This window comes from Chenopodium quinoa, unplaced genomic scaffold (assembly GCF_001683475.1).
Source record: "Chenopodium quinoa cultivar QQ74 unplaced genomic scaffold, ASM168347v1, whole genome shotgun sequence".
Lineage (NCBI taxonomy): Eukaryota > Viridiplantae > Streptophyta > Magnoliopsida > Caryophyllales > Amaranthaceae > Chenopodium > Chenopodium quinoa.
In genome coordinates this window covers 2,523,263-2,540,220 of record NW_018745540.1, presented here as the reverse complement: position 1 = coordinate 2,540,220, position 16,958 = coordinate 2,523,263, and the positions used below count along the sequence as shown (strand labels likewise).

The 16,958-nt window shown below is 36.4% G+C and overlaps 1 long non-coding RNA gene across 3 annotated transcripts; it reads right to left on the bottom strand.

Annotated features, from left to right (window-relative positions):
- Positions 1-308: 308 nt before the first annotated feature.
- On the bottom strand, positions 309-4,784 carry LOC110716060. Of its 3 annotated transcripts, none has more exons than XR_002510374.1 (6): positions 2,550-4,784; positions 2,311-2,415; positions 1,605-2,040; positions 918-1,508; positions 729-805; positions 310-596 (listed from the first exon to the last, which is right to left on the bottom strand). It is a non-coding gene; the product is annotated as an uncharacterized LOC110716060 (long non-coding RNA). The 3 variants fall into 3 exon arrangements; XR_002510375.1 differs by having other exon boundaries at positions 311-805; positions 918-1,121; positions 1,267-1,508; XR_002510373.1 differs by having other exon boundaries at positions 309-805.
- Positions 4,785-16,958: the final 12,174 nt, after the last annotated feature.

The window sequence follows — 16,958 nt, the reverse complement described above, 5'->3', positions numbered from 1 at the left end:
ACTTTTGTTGGTTTGACTTTTTAAGTTGACTTGTTTTTATTGGTTTTTAAAGAGAGTGTTCCGCTGTGTGTATTTGATAATTGCCTTAGTCGTTTTTACGGTGGCGGTAATGTCTTAGAATTTCCTATTTCGTATTTTAAAAAGAACAAAATAGGTATTTTAAAGAGAAGGAATTTCTAGGGTGTTACATCTACATACATAATTTAAAGGTTCAATCTTAATTGAGAAAAAAATAACAATACAATAACAATTCCCAAGAAAAAAAATCATATGACAAAAAGCTGATGAATTGAGCACAAAAAATACACAAACAACTACAAATTGTTGCTTAGTATTTACATTAAACAAAACAAAGCTACATTATATATAGAAAGTGTTCATATATATATATAAAGAATAATTATAGAGGTTATGTATGTATAGCTTGGGTTTTCACATAATAAAGATATTAAACAATTGGATTAGTAGTTTAAACTCATTATATTATTCTTCGTTTTTCCAAAGCTGGTTTTGTATGTCTTTTTAGGATTTCTTTTCCTTGATTCTTTGTACACCTTTGCGTGGGAGGGTCCTTGTTTGTTAGGGTCCTCTTGTTTCTATACAAAGAATTTATAAGATAGGTGCTTATGAGCTAAATAAAATTGTAAATGACTAGCTAAAAAAATAGAAACATATTATGTGAAAATTAAAGATTTGTACAGATATATAATACTAGCTTATGACATAACCTGGCATATGATTTTGGACCCGTAGTGTGGATGTCTTCTACCTTTTGACGATTCTTTTTGTTGGTCTAACTTTCTTCCTATAAAAAAATTAACTTAATGTATGTAATGCATCTAAAAAAATTTATTCGAAACACACAAAAATGTGCAACTTTTCTTGGTTCTAAAATAGATATGTTAAACACACAATACCTCAGTTGTTGTCAAATGCGAATACTTCAACATATCTTCAAAATGAGTTTTTGGCATTGTCTTTGGACGTTCTATCATTCTTTCTTTATCAGTATCAAATGCATAGAAATTCTTCTGTTTTGTCCTACACTTGTGGATACGCTAAACATAATTGACGGTTTTCATTACCCATTTTCTTCCTTCTTCAGGCACCAAATATTTCTCCTACACAAAAAAACAGCATATACATATATGTGTATATATATATATATGTGTGTGTGTGTGTGTGTGTGTGTGTGTGTATATACTTGTACAAATTAATAATAATTAATTAAAGGATAATAATTAAATACTTTATCGATTGACAAACCTGGACATAATCCCATATTTTATCATGTGTGGGAAGGCTTGGTTATTTAACATAATTAAGCAGGGCTAGTTCAGAATTTTTAGCAACAGTTCCCAAAAATTGAGTAAATTCATCGACTACTTCATCAGTAGCTCCGACTGGTTGCCCATACGTATTCAAGATAAGGTAAGGGCGTTCCTCCCTGGTACGAGCATGAACTTTAACCAATTTTGTTGATCCTCGGTGCTTCCTTTTTGCAGGAACTATGAAGGAAAAAGTTGTAAGTTACTACAATGTTGTAACAAAAAGATTAATCAAATGACAAAAAACTTTCCACTATCGAAAAAAAAGTGTCGTACCTTCTTGTGGAATTTCAATTCTCAATCGAGAGTCCTCATGTGTCGATTCAGTTATATCTTCCATTACAATGTTGCCATCATCTCTGGGTTGTTCATTTACAATGTCATTTGCACTATGAGATATCAACTGGAATTCATATGCCACTTCAAGGTTTGAAGTACTATATGTTTCATTCTATTTAATCACATTCTCTAATTGCTTTTTTAGTAGCTCACGAAAGGCAGTAAATGATCTAGGACGACAAAAAGTCTTTTGTTGATGCTTCTTTTGTGAATGGAGAGCTTGTTTTCCTGACGGGTTGTTTCCATTTTGGTGATCTCTTTGTTGAAACTTGCCTATTGAATTGACTGGAAGTAGCTCAGTATGGTTTTCCACACAATGTTTTGTGGTGTTCTGAACAAATGCAGCCATTGAGCCTGACTTGTTTGAAGAGTCCTGTGATTAATTGCACATAAGAAAATATTAGAATATCAAGGCGACTTAATAAGAGTCATAATTGGAATAAAATTAGGAGGAAATCTATGACTTGAGTAAATCAAACTCATTGTGAACAGGGTTAAAATTACTTACCATACTTGAGCATATCCAAGGGTACAAATTTGATATAAAAATAGTGAATAAAAAAAAACTAATATAAAATTTTATATAAAAAATAGGAAAGGAAAAAAACTAGTAGGGAGAATAAACTAATATGACACAACATACCTTGCGAGCAGCCTTTTTTGTAGCAATATCCTTGACATGTGGCAGATGTGAAAGCGGTGACATGCCTTTTGTTGACCCTCCATAATATTTCCCACTCATAATAGCCTGTAAAAATAGGTTGTTTATATAGATAAATCAAACTAAGGGAGTTTATGACAGAATTACAATGTTACATAACTTAAAAAAAGGGGGTGGGGGATTTCAAAATTAATCTACATACAAGTATTTATGACACTAACCTTACGCTTGCTTGTTACATTACCAGAGTCAATTTCATCCCTATTACCCTCATATTTTGGTATGTACTCATCATCATTATCATCATCTTCATCTGAAAACAAGTTATTATCGTCCCATGTGCTAATAGCATTAAGGGCATATGAAAAGGCTCAAGATTTATCTTAAATTTGTGATGCCAAAGTTCCTTTTCCAGAAGCTGCCATGATGTTTGCGTTATGCTTCAGCTGCTCTAGTCTTTGCCTTTCATAATCCGTTATCACTTTTTTTTTAGGGATAGATTTAGCCTTAATCCCCTTCATCTACACATATGAAAAACAATTATCTTACTAAAAAAATATTTAAAGTTGTATGTTATAGGGGAAAAAAAGCATGCCATAAGAAAAGGAAACAACTGAGAAAGTAATTTAATGCGTCAATCAACAATATATAAGGCATGCCATATAACATCCTACCATTAGAGAGTTCTGTAGGAAGGTTATGAACAACATAATACCAACCATTCTTGGTTAAGTCTTCCACATAGAAAACTTGTCGTGCCTGAGATGCTAAAATAAATGGTTCTCCTCCACCAATGGTTCTATTCTTGTTAACCAAAATAAATTTATCATCATTCATTTCTGAGTGAAACCACACACATTTAAATAAGACAACGCTAAATTGGCCATGGTATGATAGCTAAATGATATCTTCAATTGAACCATAATAAGAAACACTTCTCATTATAAGAGTTTGATCTTTACTACTAGAAAAGCTAGGAGTTAGAGCGTTTAAATTTACTCCGTGGTTCTGTGATATTAAATTTGCATCACGTTTCATAGTGTGAAAATGAAATCCATTCACAAAGTACCCAGTGTACCTATTTTCCACATAAGGACCTTTTGATAACCATTTCACATGGTCTGGTACTACATCACCTTATTGAAGCATGCAGGAAACTTTCTCCTTAAACCAAGCCATAAACTCCTTACTTTGATTCTGAGCAATATCCCATTTTCGTTTCCTATGGGAGCTTAAAGTTGCCATGTGTTCACCGAAATAGTGATAAAACTACACACATTGTATCGGATGAGAAACACAACAAAGTATAGAGATATTAGATTCCCAACTCTAACTTATATGGAATGAAATAGTCTTATATATAGCCCAATAAAGCCTAATACATTGTATGATTTGTATTGGATGATAATCCAACACAACTTCTTATTAATTTCACTACATACAATGATTCCACCTAAAAACTAACTTAAATAAAAAAAAATTGTCAAATAAAATTATAGAAGCAATAAAAAAAATAAAAAAAAAACAGCTCATCGTAATTTTCATTATCCCATTTCCATTCCTCGCAAATCAATAAAAAAAACCAGCTCATGGAAATTTGTTGGTAACGACAGTCCCTCGTATACCACTAGAGATTAAAGTCTTGTCTAAACTATTTGTAGAGGCAAAAAAAATAGGGTGGCAATAAAAATAAAATAGAAGATATAAGTTGCACACCATAATTAAAAAATATATGACTTCTTTAGTGACTGCAACTCTTCTGGGTCCGATTGTACATAGGCCTCCTGCTGAGGCCAGGGATAAGGATAATTGAAATAATAATACACCCTAAAATGAGTGAAATTTCTCGTCCTTGATAACTTCAAATACAAAGATACTCTTTAATGCACACCAAACTTGATAATGTGTGAGGAAAGTATTTCGCTAAAACAAAATAAGTCTCAAATTCCCAAAAAAACTTGCAAAATAGTACAACATCAATTTGTTCAAATGAGAATAAAAGATAAGATACTATCTATCTAGAGCACAACCTGGTCATGGTCAGAGTACATGGATTTAATTAACCACTCCCAATTTCAAACATTAAGAATTGATTAAGAGTAGAAACATGCATCTATATATATATATAACAACAACTTGAAAATTCTCAACTATTGAGGTCGTAAATCAATAAAAAAAATAAAATAAAATAAAAAAACATCGAAAATAATAATAATAAAGAAATAAAAAACTCAACTTGAAAATTCTCAATTATTGAAGCCTACGTAAATCTTCAATACTAACAAAAAACCTAGCCCACAATTATTTTTACTAAAATACAAATTCCACATCTTGTATCTTTACCAAATCCTCAATTTAGAGGCTACTTCGACTATAATTCCCTAATTTATAGAATCATCATCTACTATAATTTGGGTCAGATGTTCTTCTCCTCAATAATTAAGTAATATATATAAACAACAAGATTATTTAATAAGTAAAAAGATCAAAAGGTTGAAGATTTAGATAATTTTAAATAACAAGAACTTCAATCAATAAAAAATTCTAGGTCAATTGAGTATTCAAATTTTCAAACAAATTAAAGTATAAGGTTAAAGAAAAATTGAAACCTGTATACTTAATTAGAAGCACAAAGAGAGTTTGAAATTACCAGATAATTAATCTTTAAATGGATGCCGGAGCGCCAATGTCGACTTCTTCTGGGAATTCTCTAGAATATAAATGAAGGTTGGTAATGTACTGTACTAGAGACTTAAAATTTTGAGGCTGAAAGAAATAAGGGTTTTGAAATTTGGGGAAAAAAAGAGCGCACAAAAAGGCCGGGGTTTAGCACGTAACTCCAAAAATTATAATACTCCTATTTTATTTTATCAACTTTTACCATCATATAATGCAACGATTAAAGACCTACTGCAATGGTTAATTTTTAAACCGTTGCATTAGCCAAGACTGTTGCTACAAACTATTATATTATCTATAATCGTTGCAATAACTGTTGTATTAGCTTAGGTCATTGCACTCTACCGTTGCACTACTCTTTAACCGTGGCTTAAGACCATTGCATTTGCTTGTTTATGTTATAGTGAAAGTTTTGCTTGCATAGTGAATCACGTGCACCCTCCTTTCTTTCTTTTGCCCCAACACGACACCAACTTTCGTGTCACTTGCATCACACATTAGCTCAAAGGTGAGGCTCCAATCCAGAGCTTGCACGATTGGTGCCGAGACCAATGCAATATTCAACCTACAAAATGCATCTAAACAAGCAACATCAAATACAAAGTCACACTCCTTTTGAAGATGTGTAGTAAGAGGTTTGGCTATCTTAGAGAAGTCCTTGATGAAACGTCGATAGAAACCGGCATGTCCCAAAAAAGATCTCACCCCTTTCACATTTGTAGGGGGTGGGAGCTTCTCTATTACATGCACTTTAGCCCTATCAACCTCAATCCCCTCATGGGAGATTTTATAGCCAAGAACAATGCCTTCTTGAACCATAAAATGACATTTCTCCCAATTGAGGACAACGTTCACCTCTTCACACTTTTTCAAACATCGTGTGAGATTAATGAGACAATCATCAAAAGAACTTCCATTTCCTTCTCAATCATGTCGGCAAATTGCCATCATACATCGTTGGAAAGTAGCGAGGGCATTGTATAAACCAAATGGCATCCTATGATAAGCATAAGTGCCATAAGGAAAAGTGAAATTTGTTTTCTCTTGATCATCCGGGTGAATTGGGATTTGAAAGAACCCTGAATAACCAACAAGATAACAAAAATACTTGTGAGCCGCTAGCCTTTCCAACATTTGATCGATAAAAGGAAATGGTAAGTGGTCTTTCTTGGTGTATTTGTTTAGCCTACGATAGTCTATACACATCCTCCATCCGGTTATGGTTCTAGCGGGGATGAGTCACAATTTTCATTTTTAATCACCATCATCCCCCCCCCCCTTTTTAGGGACTAATTGCACCGGTTCCACCCATCTACTATTAAAAATAGGATAGATGATACCGACAGCAAGTAGTTTAAGAACCTCTTTCTTGACCACTTCAAGCATTAGAGGATTAAGCTTTCTTTGTCTTTCAATTGATGGCTTAGCATCATCCTTTAATGATTTTCAATGCATGCAAAGCATGGGACTTATACCTTTCAAATCATCAATTCTATATCCCAAAGCTTTGCGATGCATTCTCAATACATTCAACAATTTTGAGGTTTGAACCTCATCCAATGATGTATTGACAATGACTGGAAAAGTAGAAAATGGACCAAGAAACTCATACCTCAAATTGGATGGTATAGGTTTTAGCTTTACACTTGGACACTCCTTACCATTATCATTCATGAGCACTTTTCCATTTCTTCGTTTCCAATCACTAGGTTTTCTTCTTCCTTCTCCATGGGAGTGGAGTCAAGAAACTCCTCAATTGCCTCCACTTCCATGTCTTCATTGCAAGACCTATCTTTGCTTTCAAGAATACACTCAAGAGAATCATTAGTATTATGAAAATTTTATTGTATGGACTCATTAATAACATTTTCAACAACATCAATTCGCATACAATCATCCATGTTGGATGGACATTTCATAACTTGGTGCAATTTGAATTCTACTTTCTCTTTTCCAACAAGCAAAGATAATTTACCATTTTTCACATCAATAATAGCCCCCGCCGTTTCTAAGAAAGGCCTTCCTAGAATTATGGTGACATTTAAGTCCTCATCCATATCAAGCACAATAAAGTTCACTGGAATGTAGAGTTTGCCCACCCTAAGGGGGACATCCTCTAATTTTCCCAAAGGCATCTTAACTCGAGCAATCGGCTAATTGAAGGGAAATGTTAGTGGGATTTAACTCTCCTAGGCCAACTCTTTTACACATAGAGAGGGGCATCAAGCTTATGCTAGCACCTAGATCACACAAAGCACAATCAATTACCATTTCACCAATAGCACATGGAATAGAAAAACTACCGGGATATTTAAGCTTAATGGGTAATTTATTTTGAATAATTGCACTACAATTTTTCGGCATATTAATCGTTTCCACAAAGTCAACTTCTCTTTTATTACTCAAAATGTCCTTAAGAAATTTAACATAAGTTGGCATTTGTTTTATAGCATCGGTGAATGGAATGTTAACATAAAGCTTTCTCAAGCCTTCTAAAAGTTTAGCAAATTGTTCATCAATTATAGACCCGGAAAACCTTCTCGGAAAAGGAAGCTTTACCACATGTAGTGGGATTTCACTCTCTTTTTTTTCTTTTTCAACTTCTTTCTCTTTGTTTTTCTCTTCTTCTTTCTCTTTTTCTTTCTCTTTTTCAACTCTCAAGTTTCCATGGGAATCACTCATCTCAATCATTTTTTCTTTTGACTTCTCACCTCCTAAGTCATGTTGCATACCCGTCCCTTGGACTTCCCCCAAGCTTTTCTCACTTCTAGTTACAATAGCATTTTCTTGCTCCCTAGGATTTAGACCTTGACTAGCAATGAACTACTAGATTTTCCCTTAAGAGCGCTAGCTATTTGTGCTATTTGATTTTCTAACATCTTGTTGTGGGTTTACATTTGTTTTAAGCTTTTCTCTAAGTCATTTCTCTTTTTAGTTTGGGTATTGATGAATTGCTCCATCATGGCTTCTTAATTAGACTTAGGAGGAGGGGGAGCTTGAATTTGGAGTGGTGGTCGAGGGATAGGAGCTAGAGTTTGTCTTACACCTCCATTAAAACCGGGTGGGTTGTGAGTGGAAGAGTATTGGCCTTTTATTTGGTACCTATTATCATTTCTATAGTTTCTTTGATTATTAGACACATAGTTACCACCACCACTAGCATGACTTTGATAGTGCACATTCCCTTGACCACTAATTTGCCCTTGGTTTTGGACCCCTCTCCAACCAAAATTGGGGCGATGTTTCCATCCTTCATCGTAGGTGTTGGAGTAAGGGTCATACTTAGGGTTAGTGTAGACACCTGATTGTGTCTCCCCAAGAACCAAACCCAGTGATGAATACATTTCACGTCTTTGATTATCGAGTTAGGTGAAGAGTTGAAGAGTCTCGGGAATTTCCCTTTAGCCTTGACCATTTCTAAACTTTCCTTAAATGTTTTTAGCCAAAATTATTTATTTCGTGTCTTTAAACCCAAAATAGTTCATTTCGTGTCCTTAAAATCATTCATTTTGTGTCCTCTTAATAAAATCGTCCAAACTAGTCTATTTTGGTCCATAATACTGGTCCAATGATTGCATAGTTGGATGGGGTTTGAAAAGAGCTTTCCAACGATATAATATAAGCCCAAATTCGAGTTATAACGAGGAAGTTATGGCCAAAATACTAAATTAAGCTCAAACCAAACCTTACCTACGACCTAATGACCATGTGGAGGGTCCATTAACCTTAAACATCATTCCTAAGTCCCTTGTGATTTATTATTAGCTTCTAGAATCCTCTAGAAGGTTCTAATTAATCCTGTTTTTGAAAAGATAAAATTTAAGAATTTTACTTTGGATTAAACACTTATTTTAATAGGTTTAATTCTGCTAAAACAAGGATACGTAAGGAAATACAATTGACCCAATTTGATTGCAAGTCGGATTCCGTGCAAATCCTATCTTTCAAAAAATATCGTTAGACGATGCTTATATCGCGTCGCGATACTAATATCGCGCAGTGGTGTTTCGCGATACGGTCTGTTTTACTCCGAGTCGAATTCTGACTCTTTTCTAATCTTTTCCCTCGTTTTTCCCTATAAATAGGGTTGTTTTCCTCCGTTTTCATTCACCAACAATCATCATCAAGCTATAAGCTTCTCTCTCACTCTTTCTTAGCCTTAGCCTAAACACATCACACACCATACGACCTTTGCGAGTCTTGAATACTTCAAGCCCTTCTAGTAGTTGTCTTCAACCTCGTCGTGAAAGGTTGATATTTCTGAGGGTTAGGTCCCTAATCTATATTTCAATTCTTATTTATTTATTTACTTTGTTGATTTATTCCTTTCTTGAAGTTACTAACGTGTGCATTGTTTTGATAGAAAGTGGTACGAGGCATCAAAGTGAGTAGATCTACTATCTTTATTCCTTGCTTTTGTAGAAATCATGCTTAGAATATTATTTCAATTTCTAGTATCATGTTAGGATGCTTTTATGATTTTCAGTATCATGCCTAGGATCTTGCTATTTATTATTATGATTATGATGATTGTTGTGTCAATAATAATTACATTGCTTGTTATTTATTATTCATTGTTATTACTTGACCTCCCCTTTTCTTGCAGATTTAAAGAGAATTTGTACTTGAAATCATGTCTAATAAGATAATTAATAATTTGGTTTTAGGCTTAATATTATTTTAATTCAAGTGATCGACAATAAATAGACCTGACAATCCTGACCCAGACCCGATGACTCGACCCGAATGACCCGACCCATGACCCGAAATTGACCCGAAAATGACCCAAAACCCGAAATTCACCAGACCTGACCCATACCCGACCTGAAAATGGAGTTGACCCGAACCTGACCTGACACCCGAACTGACCCGACCCGAAGTTGACCCGACCCGAAATTGACCCGAACAGACCCGATACCCAAAATTGACCCGAACAGACCCGATACCCGACATGACCCGTACAGACCCGATACCCGACATGTCCCGAACTAAAATTACCTTATAATTGAACTTAAAATGTCTTGTACCAAAAGTATTTCAAATTGTTCATCTTCAACCGTAGCTAAGCTCATAAACTGAATTGATAGTTTTTATTATAACAATAATAAAATATATAATCAGTATAAAATATTCATTTGAGCTTGATTCACAAATAAAACAACCCGAACATGACCCGACCAGATTTTGACTTGACCCGAATATGACCCGAACATACTTGACTCGAAATTGACCCGACCCGAGCTTGACCCGATACCTAACCCGAAGTTGACCCGAAACCCGAAACGACCCGACCCAAATGTTAGCCGACCCGAAATTGACCCGACCCAGACCCGACCCGAATGACCCATTTGCCAGGTCTAACAATAATAGGTTTATTTGTGCATTAATAATCAACCAACATAGATTAAACAGGTTTAGGGCTAATTTGTTGTATGTATGTTGATCGGAAAGCGCACATGAATATCATAAGAATTAAGTAGAGGCTAATTTAGGGCGGGTATAATCTCTTTTAGGTTGAATTCATACCATCATCCCTGAATATCCAATCATGGTTCCGGACCACTATGGAGTTAGCGATCTCCGTGATCGTGAATGGGGTGTAACCTTCACACCCGTGAACGGTTTACAAGTTCCTAAAACTTGTTGGCGACTCTTTTATCTCTAGCTTCTTTCCCTTTGGACACCACCATGCTTAAATTCATGATGATAGTGGGGCTCAAAATTGATGTTTGAAATATTCCCTACAGTTTTTTGGCGACTCCACTAGGGAGGATTTTTAATTTTGATTCCTAAAATTTATTTTGGCAATTAATTTTAGAATGATTGGATGAGACTTGAAAAAATCTAGATATTCATCGTGCGTAATTTTGATTGAAATTGTAGCATAAGCATAAAAAGGTCCGCATTGGAAAGACCATATGAAATGCGTTAAAAACATAGGATTTTTACACGTAGGAAAAGTCGGAAATATCTTTCACAACTAGAATCGAAAAAATACTACGAAAATTGGAAAATCCGAAGAACACACGAAACTGCCTCGAAGCGTAGGAACTGTCGCGAGACGATAGGATCCATCACCATGCGATGGCTATATCGCGATGCGATATTGTTATCGCTGTGTGATGGCTCCTGTTTTCTCGCGTCGAGTTCTTCCAACATCGCGCCAAGAATCTGCCTTCTTGTTTTGACCGATTCTAGTACTGTTTTGCCGTTTCTACTTCCTGGTTGAGTTTTTCCTTCTTTTCTGAACCCATATGTGTTCTACATATGGTTTTAGCCCTTGGGTATTCACGCTCCATCTACCCAATCGAACGCTCCGTGCAACGACAGGTACATCCGAGTTTGTGAATTTACCAAACCATGGAAGCAACTCTAACTTGCGGGGTCCCATCCATATGCGCCAACCCTTCCTAAGGTAAGGCTTCCTCGCTATACATCCGGACTCAAAACCATGGACCCGCTTTGACTACCATAATCCTTGAACTTTAGAGAACTAGAGCCATGGTTAGGTTACAAACTCATTACATCATATTGTGACTACTTGACTAGTTGTGCATTCCATACTTGTGCATATCTTGCTTGTGATTAAACTAACCTCTTTGTGTTGACTCGTTTTATAAGGCCTTAATTAAACTAACTAATGACTAAAAAGGACTTTGCTTAATTAATTAATTAAATTGGATTAATACAGTCTAAATATACTTGACGTACTAAGACTATAAGCTTCCCTTTTGAAAGAATTACCGAAAACAAGTTAAACTGACGTTCCAGTTCTGGCGCGAAAGTCTGGTTTGTAGCGCAAAACGTTAATTCTATTGCGACGCGATATTTATATCGCACTGCGATAGAACCAACGCGATGCGATATTTCCATCGTTTCGCGATGGTTCGGTTTTTCTTTCTGAGTCTTCGTGTCGAGTCTAAACTTTTTTTATTAATTAATTTAAATAACCAAGGTCTTAATTTGGTTTTTCAGTGAGTCTAATCACATAGTCCCATGGTCACTACACGATTCTTGAGCATGTCACTTTCACTAGTCAATGCACACACTTTGTATATGTCTTCCACCATGACCATGTCTAGAGTCTTGTGTGCGCTTTTCCGTCATTTTTTTAGGGGGCTAAGTCGGATATTATCCTACCAACACAAACCATGTTAAAATCCCCATTACTTGATCCCAAAATATGCACCCATTTTTTTATTTTTCAACCCCAATAAAAATAAAAGTCAATTCGAGTCAAGTCATTAAAAGAGTCAATGGTTTAATTTTACAGCACTTGGTCAAGGAGAGAAGGGCGTTTAATCAAAGACAACACCTTCGTTCAATTACTACTCTTCGATAGACCGATTCGACGCAGGAAAAAGTTCATAATAATGGCCAGTCAAGAAGAAGTTGACCAACTTAAACAAACCGATAATGGACTCGCCGAGATGCTTAAAGGGCTTACCACCCAAGTCAACGACCCTAATAAGAAAGTGCCATTCGAAACCATCAAGCGTATGGAGGACAGCTTGAGTCAAATCTCTAATGACTATAAGTACCTTGGAATTAGTTCCACAAGGGTCTCAATAAACAAGGATCTTCCTCCTCAGAAGTTCTCTGCTAATGACATCCCTAAATTCAAACCCATCGACAATCCTTAATTTCATTTGAGGGCTTTCAAAACAATCATGGAGATCAACAGGATCGACAAGAAGGTTTTCCCTTCACTATTCTCATTTTCTCTTGAACCCGTGTGCCAACAATGGTTCTTCTCCATGGACAACGAATAAACTGCTACTTGGGAATCTATCAAGCATGCTTTCATTGATATAAAGCAGAAAGAGAATGAAGGTTTTATTGCTTTCTATAATAAGTGGAAGGAAACTTCTGCTAAAATGATCGAAGTTCCTAATGAGAAAGAATTTAAAAGGATGTTCATTAAGAACCTCCAAGACAAATATCAAAAGCATTTAAAATATCAATGCAATCTAAATACCTTCAAGGCCATCTACAATATAGGCATTGAAATTAAAAATGACTTGGCAAAACAAAAAGCTGCTAATAGTAGTAGCAACAGTGGCTGAAAAGGAAAGAAGAACGACAATCCTTCTTCTTCCAAAAACACCCACTCTAGTAACAATGTTAGTACCTTTGATCTAAGCCAAGTCCTAGCCATGAATAATAAAGGACAGAAGAAACAATTTAGAAGAGTGTTCACCCCCATTGGGATGAGTTACGATACCGCCTTTGATCGTCTTCATGCAAAAGGACTTATTACTCCTATTGGACCCATTCAAGATCCCGTACCTGAAAGGAAGTCATCCAATTGGAATCCAAATGCACACTGCGAATATCATCAAGGCAGGGGCCACTCTACTAAAAGTTGTTGGAAATTGAAGGAAGCCATCCAACATTTAATCGATAACAACAAACTCCCAGTGCCTCCTACTAGCAAGAAGCCAAGCATCAACAATTCTCCACTTTCTAATTCCTAGGCAATTTCCGATGAACAGGATCCAATAGATCCATCGTTCCTCATTAAACCAATCCAAGATTCTCCCATGGAAGAAGTTCATGCCATTGAAGAAGAAGAGGATATTTTCTTCGATGCCATGAGTGATTTCCAAAAAGAAACTACTAATAAGAACGTTGGTAGTCAAGGTCCTACTAGGGAAGAAGTTTATGTTCTTGTCAATACTCTTCAAGACCCTTGAACTTCAAGTTCTTTATATGAGGGTAGAAAGAATGGAAAATAGACGTATCCTCGAAAGGGGAAACGATTCCTCTCCTTCAGACACTGTTGGAAGAAAGCCCTTCACTTTCAACGCTGTTAAACCATCCACGAAAAGGAGTAACAAAGCTTACACACCCATAGGCACTACTTATGAAAGAGCCTTTGACATGCTTTTTGAAAAAGGCATGGTCAAGCCTCGCGAACCAAAACCATTCAAGTCTCTCAAAGGAATGGACAAACTCTACTGCAAATACCACCAATTCGGAGGTCACACGATTGAAGGATGTTTCGGATTCAAAGACTATATCTAAGGACTTATAGATGATGGAAAACTTTTCATCAATCTTCCAAAAGTGGATGATGACACCGACATCAAAGGGATTTGGGATAGTGATGATAAGGATGTATACCTCAAAGATATGATAGAGCCTTGAATCTCACAGTAGTTTGCAAAAGAATGAATGTACCCATGACCCTCGTAGATAATGGTTTAGCGATTAACGTATTCCCACTTTGTACCGCAAGAATGTTAGGAATAAAGGACGAAGACTTGTCTCCATCCACGTAAGGCATAAAGGCTTACAACAATACTCGTCGCCAAGCTCTTGGAACCATCAGCAAGAATGTCACTGTAGGAGTCATTAAACATAGCACTACTTTTCAAGTAGTAGACATCAAGGCTTCATTCAACTTATTGTTAGGACTCCCTTGGCTTCATGACCTTAAGGTCGTTCCTTCATCCCTTCACCAACAAGTAAAAGCAATAGTTGGAGGAATCCTTATCACAATCGATTTCCCCTATGAGAATCAAAGCAGTTGATAAACCCATTATTAATGTGCAACATGACGAAAACGATGAAGAATTATGGGGCTTTATCGCCGAATAGGTCTCTTTTATCAAAGAAGATGAAAAGACCCCTCTTGATTATAATCCCAACTCAAATCTTGTGGTCAACGCTATCCTTAAGAAACAAGGACATTTTCCTGGAATGACTCTAGGAAAGAAGAAATGAAGAGCTAAGCAAATGGGACTACCTAGCCTCCCTAAAATGGATACTTTTATACTTGGTTTTGAACCAACTCTAGAGGACCTTAAGCGAGCCTAGGAAAATTCTAATGCACGAAGGAAATCTCGTACCCACAAAAATGCAATGCCAAAGGAATCATACCCTCTCACATTAAATGGACAACTCATAAAAGAGGGGGAAGATTATCCGTGCTACGAATTCCCAGAACCACTTGTTAGAAATGGGATACGCCAGCCTGGTTTTGAAATCTTCCTGGATTGTAATTTTCTAGACGAGATCCCAGCTCCTATTTACAAGGAATGAAAACCTCATGCTTTGACTTTAATGTTATGGGACTCCTCTTTGGGTATGAGAAGAATGAGCCTAAGCGTGTTGACGACAACTCCGCGCTTATCCAAACAGTGCTATAAAGTGAAAACTTTGACCCCTCCAAGCTCATCACCCCAGCAGAAGGACTACTCAAGGGATGGCGAAAGACCATAAAGTTGACTACACCAAATGGAAGGAAGATATCCATAACCACAGGAGAGGGACCCATGTTTGATGAGTCTGAGTCGTCCGAGTCAGAGTCTGAGTCCGAGTCTGAGTCTTCCGTTGATCAGTCTCCTAAGTCATTAGCAGTAGCACCTTCTTCTATCACACCTAGTTTAGCACCTACTCCTAGAATAGTTAGTAGTCAGGTCCCATCAGACCTGTCTCTTTTTATGTAATGATTCAAGAATTCAATAATATATCTTCTTCCCCTTACTCCTCGTGTTTTTCCCTTACTTAAGATGACGAGTATTGCTTTGCTAAAAATGAAAATGACAAAGAAATAATTAAAGCAATGGAAACACTTGAGAATAAAACGGCAATAACCGAAGAAACTAAAATAGTTAACATCTCAATGGATCCTACCGTTAAGAGAGAAGTTAAAATTGGCTTAACTCTAAATCAAGAGGAAAGAACTCAACTAATTAATCTAATTAAAGAATTCATCGATGTTTTCGCTTGGTCATACGAAGATATGCCAGCAATAAACAAAGAAATTGCTCGGCACACTATACCACTAATTCCGGGAATGAAACCTATAAAACAAAAGTTGCGTCAAATGAAACCCGACGTAGCTCTTAAAATAAAAGAAGAAGCTCAAAAAAGGTATCCAAATATTCAAAATGGGTCGCCAACGTGGTACTAGTTCCCAAGAAGGATGGTAGAGTAAGAATGTGTGTCGACTATAGAGATCTTAACAAGACAAGTCCAAAGGACGACTTCCCTTTACCACACATTGACATCTTAGTAGATAATACAACCAATCACACACTCCTCTCGTTCATGGATGGGTACGTAGGTTACAACTAGATTCTCATAGCGGAAGAAGACATGGAGAAAATAACCTTCATAATACCATGGGACACTTACTGTTATACGGTAATTCCATTCAGGTTGAAAAACGCGGGTGCCATGTACCAAAGAGCAGCAACTGCCTTACTTCATGACATGATGCACAAAGAGGTCGAAATCTATGTAGACAACATGATTGTAAAATCAAAGGATCGCCCCGGACACAAAGTATCCTTAAGAAAATTCTTCGAAAGGCTTCAAAAATAAAATATGAGGCTAAATCCTACCAAGTGTGCATTTGGAGTTACCTCAGGAAAGCTCTTAGGCTATGTCATTAGTTCTAGAGGAATAGAGATAGATCCCACTAAAATTAAGGATATCATGTCCATGACACCGCCCAAAACCGAGAAGCAAATTCGAGGATTTATTGGACAGTTGTAGTATATTAGCAAGTTCATATCAAAGCTCACCACGATATGCGAACCAATTTTCAAGAAACTCAAGAAAAATGTACCAATAATATGGGATGATGAATGTCAAGAAGCCTTTTATAAGATCAAAGCCTACTTTGCGAATCCTCCTGTATTAGCACCAGCACTACCAGGAATTCCTCTTCGCCTATACTTGACAGTTACCAAGGAAACAATGGGAGCTATGCTCGCACAAGAAGTAGAAGGAAAGGAAAATGCCATCTACTACCTAAGTAAAAAGATGCTTGAATACGAAGTTCGCTATACACCACTCGAAAAGTTATGCCTCGTACTTGTGTGGGCCACAACCAAGTTAAAGCATTACATGCTCGTCCATATAGTCTATGTAGTATCTCGAATGGATCCCCTCAAGTATCTCTTTGAGAAATCCATACTCAATGGAAGAATATCCAG